Source organism: Lycorma delicatula, chromosome 7 (genome assembly GCF_047948215.1).
Source record: "Lycorma delicatula isolate Av1 chromosome 7, ASM4794821v1, whole genome shotgun sequence".
Lineage (NCBI taxonomy): Eukaryota > Metazoa > Arthropoda > Insecta > Hemiptera > Fulgoridae > Lycorma > Lycorma delicatula.
This window is the reverse complement of record NC_134461.1, coordinates 136,378,686-136,389,905: the sequence shown is the minus strand read 5'-3', so window position 1 is coordinate 136,389,905 and position 11,220 is coordinate 136,378,686.

The window sequence follows — 11,220 nt, the reverse complement described above, 5'->3', positions numbered from 1 at the left end:
AAATGATGTGCACTAACATATATTTGCCATCTTACTTTACTTATTCATACACATATTTACAACGTGCTAAAAGCTTTAGTAAATATTTAACTCAGAATAATATAAATAATTTAAAGACAGGGTCACAGGACTTCACTCTTTTATCTTTCAACAAATGTTTTCAATAGAATGCAATCCATTATTATAGCAGAATGAAATTATATTTTAGAATACCTATTACAATTTTTTTCAAAATAATTATCTCTGTCTAGATGATTTAATAAAATCATTTTTTTTTTTTAAGTAAGATCACTTGAAAATTTTTATTATAGAGTTTTTCGAAATTAAAAATTGATTTTCTGCAAACAGGTGAATTTTTAAAAAAGAAAAAAAAGTTGGATAAATTTCGAGAAAAAATTAGATTCAACTTCCTTTGTGTACTCTAAGGACGAGTGTCCGTGTGTGAGAGCGCAAGTATTTATAAGAGTGGCAATAAATTTACACAGATTTAAAAAAAATGTTTTTTAAAGGAATTTTATAATCAAAGTTCGGTATTTTATTTCTCCCCAGATCATCGTTTTAAGAAATAGCAATTTCAGTGTTGTATACTGTAAAAAAAGTGATATGTTAAATAATTTTTTGGCAATAGTATGCGATTTCCTAATACGCAAGCAATAATAAATGTTTATATGTAATATCAATTAAAAATGTATTAAATAACATGAATTGTTATGTAGGAGTTAAATTTAAAAATTCATGAAATGTGTGTGTGTGTGTGTGTGTGTGTGTGTGTGTGTGTGTGTGTGTGTGTGTGTGTGTGTGTGTATGTGTACGAGTAAATTGGTTACTGTAAACAGACAGTTGTCGGTGACTTACGAATACACAAGCCATTGAATATATTCTCAAAAATAACAAACATCTCATGTCACACTTATTAAAGAAAATGTGGAATGAAGTGGTTTTCCACTGCCCACTTCTGTGAACCGATTGAATTGTTTCATATCAATATGTCAAATTCATCAAAATGAAAATAATATTCAGTCCTAAAATCAACGAAACCTTTTCGGTGTTGTTTTCAATACAATAATTCGCTGTATAATTAATATCAACACTTTCAAAGAAAGTAACTTTGACTAGTATTTTCGTTTATTATTAATTTTCTAGCTAAATTTTCTGCATTTTATTTTTTTTTTCAAACCGCGAGTATCTCATCTTTGAGTTTCTTCTGAATATTTTTTTTAACTTATGTCTAGCAGTTTATTAACGTCTAATCATATTATAAATTAAAATGCAGACTATAAAATTATAGAATAAAAAAAAAATTGTATAACCAATTAAAATGTGTAAAAAAAAACCGCGTTAAACAGTAGAAAATACGGAAGATTTAGTAACAAAGCTTTTAACAAAAATAAATGGACAGGGACTCTGGCACCCCCGGGCGAAAAAAACCCGGCGGGGATGCTCCACTCGGGACGTCCTCGTTAGAGGCATTGTTATAAAGACTGACTCCCGGCTCCCGGAGTGTGGACCCAGGGACGGCATAGCCGGGCCTGGTGGATCCTATTCTAGGGGTTTGAAGCGACCGTAAGCGACGTAAGATCCGACCGGCGGGCCGAGACGTGAGTACCGTTATAGTAAAGGACACGCCCCTGGGCTGTGTAATACTTAACTGCAGGATCCGAGCCGGGATAGAAGAAGAAAATACTTTTTTAATTATTCTTTAAATCTTAATTTTTTTAATTATTAAGTATTTTAAATTAAAAAAATTGATAATTTTTATTTAAAATAAAAAAATTTTAAATTAGGAAATTTCTCATTTTGTGAATCACTCTGATTCCTGATTCACAAAGTGAATCACAAAAGAATGTAACAAACTTTCAGTACAAGTTCTACACTGAAAATGAAGAAGAAAGTTCATATAAACAACGGTTCGGAAACGCTCCATTAGCAAGTGTTGACTGGTGAAAGATTTCGTTGATTTCTGCGCCTTCGGTAAAATTAAATCGGTAAATCTTGGGACCCAAATTAAGGGGTAAATTTAGTGGATTTATATGAAATCTGACCTGAAAAATTGGAAAAAAATAGATTCCAGAACAGTATCTTTAGTAGTTTTCGAGAAATTTATGATAAAAAAAAACAAAAGATTGGTTTCAAAAACACACTATTTTATTTTTGGCGTAAAATAACGTTGTTAAATAGATTGGAATCCTCTAGCATTGCCAACTTATGAAATAAATTATTTCAAACAAATTTAGCTAAAATTAATTTTAATTAGCTTTGAAGATGGCTAAATAAACTGTTTTATTGAAGTGCTTTTTATTTGATTTCTATTTTTTTTTTTTTTTTTTTTTTTTTTAATTTTGATTATTTATTTTTCTAAAATATTTAATTCTTTTGTTTTACAATATTTAAAATTCTTTTTCGTTGAATACCTAATTAAAATCGTGCATGTTTTGTTTTTAATAAACTTTGAAATTCTTACGTTTGTATTCAGTCCTATGGACTTTGTTCATAACATTTTATTCAGAATCAAATTGTCTACACGTATTGTGAAGCTTAAATCAGAGTTAATTTCTTTGAAAGTAATGATACTGATTCTATTACTCATCCCTATTGTGATCAGAATGAAGGTATCCCTTATAGGACTGAATGTCATTTGCATTTCAATATGCATTTTTATATGCTTATCATGCTGATATGCTAGGAGAAGAAGGCAACCGAGATACTACTTTACTCCTCACTTTCTTTAGTAATCCTGGTATGAGATGCTTATTATTCTCTATTTAATTTTTAAGAGTGAGTTATGACTATATCCAATACCCTACAACCATTATGTAACACTTTAAATTAATATATCATTAAACAATATATCATTAAAAAAATATATACTTTTTGTAATATAAATAAATTTATAAAAGCGTTTATTGTGATATATTTATGTTTCTACTGATATTTATAGAAAGTATATTTAAAAAAACATTTTTTAATTAATAATTATATTTTAATTACGTGTATTTAACTTAATGACGTCTCTACTATTCTGTTATGATCCCACACTTTCACAGCTTTTACTTTTGCCGGTGACATTCCTTAAACTCGGAGTAATTTATACCAACGAGATTAGGTTTGCTATTGTTGACTGAATGCCTTCCGGGCAAGATGGCAGGTGTCAATTATCACGCTCCTTTGCACTGGCGCGTGGGTCTTCCGCTGGATCATCAGTTTTCAAAACTGTTGTGCGAAGTAGATGGTATTATTCCCTCCGCAGGTATAATTATTGGTATTATATAAACTTCTTTTTGATTCCACATTTCTTTAATTTCAAAAGTAAGAACTGTACTGTATATTTCTGCAGCTTCTCATTGTGTTTAGTGTTGATGTTGTTACTTGATGGGGTGCCTATGTCTATTAGGTAAGTTACTTTTTCCGTTTTATCAACTTCTACTATATCTGACTTATTACAGTTGATGGGTTTTGCCGTTACAATTCCCTGGTTCCAGAAAAGTTTTGCGTTGTTGTTCTCCAAAAAAGAAGCTGGCTCATAAGTACAGTAGGGCCCTTTTTTAAACTCTAACTTGTATCTATCGCAGAGTTCTATGTGTACAATTTTTGCTACGGTGTTGTGCCTCCTGGTGAACTCCGTCAGAGCTAGAATCGGACAGCCAGCGATTATATGGTCTATTGTTTCATTTTGTTGCATACATAGCCTACATTTGTTGTTGATATTTTCATTAAGAATACCTGTGTTATAATTTCTTGTTGCTACTGCTTGATCCTGTATGCTACATATAAACCTCTCCATCTCAGAATGTAACTTTCCTTGCACAAGCCAATTATTTGAAGCTGCTTTGTCGACTCCTTCCAGCTCTAGACGGTGCCTATATCTCCCATGCAGCTCTTTTCTTCCCCAATCTACAATTTTTCTGCATTGCATTATTAATATTATTTTTTTAATTATATTGATTTTTATTTCCGTGCTCGAATTGTAATCGCGAAAAATTTCGATTTTCAGATTTCAACGAAAATATCCATTCTGACCATCCCTGAATCCATTTTCACTAGTTTCGGGTGACGTCTGTACGTACGTACGTACTTGCATACATATATATCTCACATAACTAAAAAACGATTAGCTGTAGGATGTTGAAATTTTGAATTTAAGACTGTTGTAACATCTAGTTGTGCACCTCCTTTTTTTATTGCAATCGACTGAACCAAAATTGTCCAAAAAAGCCCTAAATCCAAAATAATTTGAATTTTGGATTTTTTCTTAACTGCAATCTCTCAAGTGGTACTTATTTTATAAGTATTAATTATAATTATTTATAAGTGGTACTTATTTTCGTTGATTCCAGAGTTATAGCAAAATAAAATTGTAATTACTGAAACATTTAGATCTTAGGCACATCGGTTCGAATCAGATTTCATCACCTTTTTTTAAAGGTTTTTTTTTTTAATTTAAATATATTGATTTATTAATAATTATTAACCTCTGATTATAAAAAAATCTTTACAGTAAATAATAATTCAATAATAATAAAAAACAAATATGAAGAAATATCAGAAGTTATTAATGAAAATAGGAGGAGAAAAGATTATGGAGGTAGAAGAATTTTGTTATTTGGGAAGTAGAATTACTAAAGATGGACGAAGCAGGAGCGATATAAAATGCCGAATAGCACAAGCTAAACGATCCTTCAGTAAGAAATATAATTTGTTTACATCAAAAATTAATTTAAATGTCAGGAAAAAATTTTTGAAAGTACATGTTTGGAGTGTTGCTTTATATGGAAGTGAAGCTTGGACTATCGGAGTATCTGAGAAGAAAATATTAGAAGCTTTTGAAATGTGGTGCTATAGGAGAATGTTAAAAATCAGATGGGTGGATAAAGTGACAAATGAAGAGGTATTGCGGCAAATAGATGAAGAAAGAAGCATTTGGAAAAATACAGTTAAAAGAAGAGACAGACTTATAGGCCACATACTAAGGCATCCTGGAATAGTCGCTTTAATATTGGAAGGACAGGTAGAAGGGAAAAATTGTGTATGCAGGCCACGTTTGGAATATGTAAAACAAATTGTTAGGGATGTAGGATGTAGAGGGTATACTGAAATGAAACGACTAGCACTAGATAGGGAATCTTGGAGAGCTGCATCAAACCAGTCAAATGACTGAAGACAAAAAAAAAAATTAATGAAATAAAATTTAATTTACTTTTCATTTTAAAAACATGTGTATATGTAATTTAATAGGTGTACAAGGAAGTCATATGGTGTCCACATCAGATTTTTCTTTTGTGATTTACTTCTTTTTATAAATAAAATAAAATTGTTGACAAGGTGTTTAAATCAACAGATTTTCTCGTTGAGTTCATAATTTTCTTCTCTATTTTTTTTTAAGCGTAATTTTCATTCTATATATAAAACAGATCATTGAAGTTTTTACCGATTAAAGGAATTACAATTTTCTTGGTACATCATTCTACATAATAAAATATCGTATATCCCATTAGAAAAATAATCTCTGTAGTCACTATACTTTACTCATCCTACTTTGTGGTGATAAAAAAAATCTGATACGTATTAGATAACGGTTAAAAAAACTGCAACTAAGGGTGGATAAAAAGAACAGTATGATATACTCGTATAACGACGGTATGATGTAATTAAAGTGATAAATTTAAAAAATTATTTTTTCTTACCCCTTTTTTCATTTTATTTTTAGATATCTTTACTGTGTTAAATGAGAAGGGCGAGTGAGTCTTGAAACAAGTTAAGCTATTAAGATCCTACATCAATAATATCATATCTGCACATATATCAAGACTAGTTTTTAATAAAATAAGGTTTCTTTCGAGATTTTAGGTTAACTGATTATCATTAATTTATTTTAGAAAAAAAATTTAAGCTGAAATTAAACCATAATAAATTTTTAAAACTGTTTTTTAAGACTATGAATCTTTCGCGGGGACTTTAATTTTAATACCTGTCGTCGTTATATATTTGTACTATGTTGTATATGGCCTTTTTACTTCCTTGTACGAAGTAAAGGAAGTATTGTGGTCGCAAAAGATTTCGGTTTTCAGATTTCAGTGGAATATCCATTCTGACCATCCCTGAATACATTTTCACTAGTTTCGGGTTGACGTCTGTAGGTAGTGGTATCTATGTATGTATGTATGTATGTACGTATGTACGTACATATGTATCTCGCATAACTCAATAACGATTAGCCGTAGGATGTTGAAATTTTGGATTTAGAACTGTTGTAACATCGAATTGTTAACCTCCCTTTTTGATTGAATCGACTGAATCAAAAGTGTCTAAAAAAGCCCTAAATCAAAAAAAAAATGGATTTTTAAACTTTTTCTTAACTTCAGTAATAAGACTTTATTGAGAGTTTTTTAACTATATATCGTAATAATTCCGGTCAGGCGTGGCATTTTCACACGGTACAAAATTGCCATTTCATCTCATCCTTCCGGAACATAAATAAGGCACTAAAAATACAGAAATAAATATGACTGATTACCGTTCTAGTCACTGAAATAAAGTGAATTATACTTTTTCTTCTATAATTTACGGCAGATGAGATTGTTTTTGACAATAACTTAAAAATAAGTTCAAATATTTAAATTAAGTGTATTTTTTCATTATTTTCAAATTTTTCTTGTTCATTAATTTTATTTTATACTGTTTACTGTTATGTACGAGGGTAAGTCAACTATTATCCGCAATTTAGTTATATTTTTGTTTATGTTGGTAGTACTGTCGTGTTGCGTAGATGACGCATGCGTAAATTATCCGCAATGTAGTTATAAATTTTATTGCAATACAAATAGGAAACTTACATGTACATCGTTTTTCAACATAGTCTCCTTGCATTTCAACGCACTTGGTCCATCTTTGCATAAGCTTCCTGATGCTCTCATAAAAGAAGGTTTTCGGTTGAGCTGCGAGCCAGGAATGCACCGCTTCTTTCACTGTTTTGTCCGAGGTAAATCGACGGCCCCTTAATGCCTTTTTGAGTGGACCAAACAAGTGGTAGTCAGAAGGGCAAGATCAGGACTATACGGAGGAGGAGCCACTACTTCAAAGTTGAGTTTCTAGAGCGTTTCAGCAGTGCGGGCGGGCATTGTCGTGCAACAACACAACACCTTTCGACAGCAGTCCTCAGCGTTTGCTTCGAACTGCAGGCTTCAGCTAGGCAGTAAGCATCTCACTGTAGGGGCACGACAATAAACAGTGCGCGCACTGTTTATTGTCGTGCCCCTTTCCTCATAATGTTCCAGTACTGGGCCTTGTGAGTCCCAAAAAACCATTAGCGTCAGTTTTCCTGCGGACGGTTGGGTCTTGAACTTTTTTTGCAGAGCGAATTTGGATGTTTCCATTCCATACTCTACCGTTTATTCTCCGGCTCGTACTGATGGATCCATGTTTCGTCACCGGTGATGATTCTGTCTAAGAAGATGTCCCGTTCGTTACCATAGCGATCCAAGTGTTTTTGGTAGATGTCCAAACGTTTGTTTATACGACTGTGTGAGTTGTTTTGGGACCCATCTTGCACAGACTTTATGAAACCCAAGTCTGTTGTGGATGATTTCTTAGGCAGAACCATGACTAATTTGCAGACGATGTGCCATTTCATCGATAGTTACCCGTCTGTCTAAGAAAACCAAGTCACGTGCACGCTCAATGATTTCCTCATTTGTGGCGGTAAACGGTCGTCCGGTTCCTTCGTCGTGCGTAACACTTGTGCGACCGTTTCTGAATTTTTCAGTCCATTCATAGACACTCCGTTGAGGCAACACACTGTTTCCGTACTGTATCGAAAGTCTTCGATGAATTTCGGCCCCTGATACACCTTCCGACCACAAAAAACGGATCGCTGAACGTTGCTCTTCTTTGGTGCAAACAGAAAGCGAACCAGCCATGGTTAACGGTAGGGCAGCGATAATGGAACTCTAACCTAGCAGCATCAAATCTGCACAGACAAAACAAGAGTTAAACCACGCATGCGTCATCTACGCAACACGACAGTACTACCAACATAAACAAAAATATAACTAAATTGCGGATAATAATTGGCTTACCCCCGTATTTAACTAGTCAATAATAAACAACCCCCTTACGACCAATGAGATGAGGATGATATGTATAAATGAGGTGTAGTCCTGTAAAAACTCAGACCGACCATTCCTGAAAAGCAACTAATGTTTACTAGGATTTTAACCTCAGATCCTGAGGTTTGAAAATTAACTGTTAAACGATTGATTTGCTACGACAATTTAACCACTAAACCAACCCTGTGTGGGCTTACGTAAATATGATCTCAAATAATCTTTATCAAAGCCTTCTGAATTTTTTTGAAGTTATTTTTTATATGTAGTATCTTTACGAATTTATCTTAGTATTAGTTCAACTGTATTGTGAACAGGCGTAATATTTTAAATCACAACTACCAAAAATACAATTTCATTGTAAAAGTGTTAGTGAATCTCCTTATCATAAAAACAATACGATATAAAAAATAGTGAATTGTATAAATTCCCGAAAAACATTTAGTGTGAAGGTATCCCTCATAAAACAATTATTTGCCTCGAATCGGAAAAAAGATTAATATAGAAACAAACCGAACACTATTTGCTACTGCAGAGAAAAGATATTTAATAAATTAAGTTATACAAAAACTAACAAAAATTACAAAACTTCTCGCCACGGAGCTGTTCGATTTAAAAAAAGAACTGGTTTAAAAACACGAAGAAAAACAAGCAAGGTTAGTGAGCTGTTCGATTTAAAAAAAGAACTGCTTTAAAAACACGAAAAAAACAAGCAAGGTTGGTTCATAGTAACAATTATCGATTGTAAAATTACTTGCCTATAAATTATTCTGTATTTAAAAGAGTCCCATGACAAGTAAATTTTTGTAATTTTTTTCAATTTTTTGCACGACTTAATTTATTAAATATTTTTCCCTGCGTCTGAAGCAAAGAATTGTGTTTTACAAAAGTCTGAGTGTAACAAATAGTATTCACTTTCTTTTTATACCATTTTTTCGGAGAGAAAAAAATTTGATTCGGGGAGAAAAATCGCTTTTTAAGAAGTACCTTCATACTGTAAGTGTTTTTCAAAGGTTTGTATTTGTCACCAATTTTTTTTAATAATTCTGTTTTGTGATAGATTAACTAACACTTTTACAATGAAACTATATTTTTGGTGGTTGTGATATCAGTTATTTCTATTATATCATGTTAAAGTCTATGTTGATTATTTATTTTTCTCAAAGAAAAAAGTTGCTCCTTTAGTATGCAATCTACCATTATGAACTCTAAAGTAGGGAGCGTCCTACCTACTTGGTTAGCGTTCCACCTAACTTATTAGTATACCAATATTATAACTTATATACAAATTGTACATAATTTCTTATTATTAATAAGCGAGGTTAGCCAGCGAAGCGAGTGTTAGGTTACATTAGTCTCAACGTTAGGTAACGTTGAGACTAACCCACCAGGTTCATTCTATCTCTATTCCTTCCAATACTGAATGCTGACCACCATGCCGGAACGGCATACAACATTGCAGAAGTCACTGTCGACGCAAGAAGTCTTCTCTTCGAAGCCCTTAGGAGTACTCTCAGGAGTTGTATCGGCCTACAGGACGGTCTCTTATGACGTCCTCTGTGTTCTTTCTGGAGTTTTCCCTATAGATCTTATCGCTAAATACAGAGTTGAGAAATACTTAGACAGAACAGATAATGAAGTAAAAGAAGAGATATATAACTTATGGCAGCAAAGACGGCTGGATGTAGGGGTAGCTAATTGGAGTAGATTATTAATACCTGACATATTAATATGGACAAGTAGGCGTCACGGTGAAATGAATTATTATGTTACACAATTTTTAACAGGGCGTGGTTGTTTCAATGCATATCTTCATAAAATTGCCAAAAGAGATCAGCCTATGTGTATGTACTGTGTAGAACAAGATGATGTTGAGCATACCATTTTGAGGTGCCACAAATGGCAGGAGTTAAGGCAGTATGCAGGTATTAGAGGAAAAACGCCGAAGTAAACAGTGGATTACATGCTTGACAGTGAGGTTAAATGGGAAAAGGTTGCTGATTACATAAGAACAGTTTTAAAGCAAAAGAGCATAGATGAAAGAAATATGGGGTACTAGTTTGTTAGGTGGAGTGGACAGCCTCAGCAGTGAGAGCCAGCATGCTGAGGTGTGCTGGTTTCAATGATCTGCTGAGGACTCCTTGGGTGTGTTTGGTAGGAATAAAAAATAACAAAAGATCCATGGACCACACCACGGCATTGAGGTATGGTGTGGTGCCATAAAGGACAAAAATGAAAGAAACCTCAAAAGAGCCACCGGTTAGCCCGACCTGCCATGCCGGTATATTACCGGTAGGTGGGGAGGGCTAATTAGAGTAATGGACACTCCCCTGGGTGGCGTAATACCATCAAGTCGGTCCGGCCCAGGGGGAAAAAAAACCCCACCAGGTTGGTCTAGTACTGAACTCGTCAACGCAAATCACCTGATTTCGAAATAGAGAGTTTTAATGTTCAAATTCTAGTAAAGGCATTTACTTTTATACAGATTTGAATACTAGATCGTGGTAACTAGTCACGCAGTGGACAGACCTAATCCACATGGTATGTACACAGCCCCTGCGCAATCACCTGGGCGCTCTTGTCACCGAATTAGAGTAGCCAGAGCGACGTCCCCAAGGGATCATCGGCGAACGATGACTACGAGGAGCCACCGCCGTCCACCCTCTAAGGCTGGCCGCCCACAGCCGTCCGGCATCGGTCGCTTCGCCTCAGGTCAACTGCAGTCTTCCAGCCTGCCTGCCCCTCTCCACTGCTGCCTTGTTTCGAATTATGGCTGACACCGCAGTCGTTACTCTCGTCCAAGCATCTCTGTCATCCATCACACTTACGGCATTACCCACATTTACTGCGCCGTGGCCCATCATGGCGAAGGTAATTACCAAGTTTGAAGAAATTCGTTCAACGGAGTCCAGAGTTACAAGACCAAATGCAGGACAACCTATTTACGTGCGTACGCAAAAATTTCTTTTGACAAAAATAATTTTTTTGAATTTGGGAGCATTGAAATAAAAATACTTTTTCGCAGATTATTCAAAAGTTATTTAAATTACTTTTTTGATAAAAAAAAATTGTATCTCTCCTTAAAGCATTTAACTTAAAAAAGGGCCAACTTTTTTAATCG